The sequence below is a fragment of the Cebus imitator genome, unplaced genomic scaffold (assembly GCF_001604975.1).
Source record: "Cebus imitator isolate Cc_AM_T3 unplaced genomic scaffold, Cebus_imitator-1.0 Scaffold941, whole genome shotgun sequence".
Lineage (NCBI taxonomy): Eukaryota > Metazoa > Chordata > Mammalia > Primates > Cebidae > Cebus > Cebus imitator.
Genome location: NW_016108256.1, coordinates 15116 through 16454, shown reverse-complemented (window position 1 = coordinate 16454; position 1339 = coordinate 15116). Strand labels below are relative to the sequence as shown.

General features: G+C 50.0%; 1 pseudogene across 1 annotated transcript; it reads left to right on the top strand.

The window, feature by feature from the left end:
• Nucleotides 1-6: 6 nt before the first annotated feature.
• LOC108298339 lies at nt 7-1313 on the top strand (annotated as a pseudogene). Its single transcript, XR_005198734.1, has one exon. The product of XR_005198734.1 is annotated as a guanine nucleotide-binding protein G(s) subunit alpha-like (transcript).
• Nucleotides 1314-1339: the final 26 nt, after the last annotated feature.

Sequence of the window (1339 nt, the reverse complement as noted above, 5' to 3'; positions counted from 1 at the left end):
GGCCACGCACCGCCTGCTGCTGCTGGGTGCTGGAGAATCTGGTAAAAGCACCACTGTGAAGCAGATGAGGATCCTGCATGTTAATGGGTTTAATGGAGATGAGAAGGCAACCAAAGTGCAGGACATCAAAAACAACCTGAGAGAGGCGATTGCAACCATTGTGGCCGCCATGAGCAACCAGGTGCCCTCTGTGGAGCTGGCCAACCCTGAGAACCAGTTCAGAGTGGACTACATTCTGAGTGTGATGAACATGCCTGCCTTCGACTTCCCTCCCGAATTCTACGAGCGTGCCAAGGCTCTCTGGGAAGATGAAGGAGTGCGTGCCTGCTACCAACACTCCAACGAGTACCAGCTGATTGACTGCGCCCAGTACTTCCTGGACAAGATCGATGTGATCAAGCAGGCCGACTATGGGCCGAGCGACCAGGGCCTGCTTGGCTGTGGCATCCTGACTTCTGGAATCTTTGAGACCAAGTTGCAGGTGGACAAAGTCAACTTCCATATGTTTGACGTGGGTGGCCGGCGTGATGAACGCGCAAGTGGATCCAGTGCTTCAATGATGTGACTGCCATCATCTTCGTGGTGGCCAGCAGCAGCTACAACAGGGTCATCCGGGAGGTCAACCAGACCAACCGCCTGCAGGAGGCTCCAAACCTCTTCGAGAGCATCTGGAACAACTGGTGGCTGCGTACCATCTCTGTGATTCTGTTCCTCAACAAGCAAGATCTGCTCGCTGAGAAAGTCCTTGCTGGGAAATCGAAGATTGAGGACTACTTTCCAGAATTTGCTTGCTACACTACTCCTGAGGATGCTACTCCCGAGCCCGGAGAGGACCCACGCGTGACCCGGGCCAAGTACTGCATTGGAGATGAGTTTCTGAGGATCAGCACTGCCAGTGGGGATGGGCGCCACTACTGCTACCCTCACTTCACCTGCGCTGAGGACACTGAGAACATCCGCCGTGTGTTCAACGACTGCCATGACATGATCCGGCGCATGCGCCTTCGTCAGTACGAGCTGCTCTAAGAAGGGAACCCCTAAATTTAACTAAAGCCTTAAGCACAATTAATTAAAAGTGAAATGTAATTGTACAAGCAGTTAATCACCCACGATAGGGCATGATCAACAAGCAACCTTTTCTTTCCCCCGAGTGATTTTGCAAAACCCCCTTTTCCCTTCAGCTTGCTTAGATGTTCCAAATTTAGAAAGCCGAAAGCGGCCTATGGAAAAAGAAAAACGAAAAAAAAAAAAGGCCACAAAAGTTCCCTCACTTTCAGTAAAAATAAATAAAATAACAGCAGCAAACAAAGAGAAATAAAATGAAATAAAAGAAACAAAT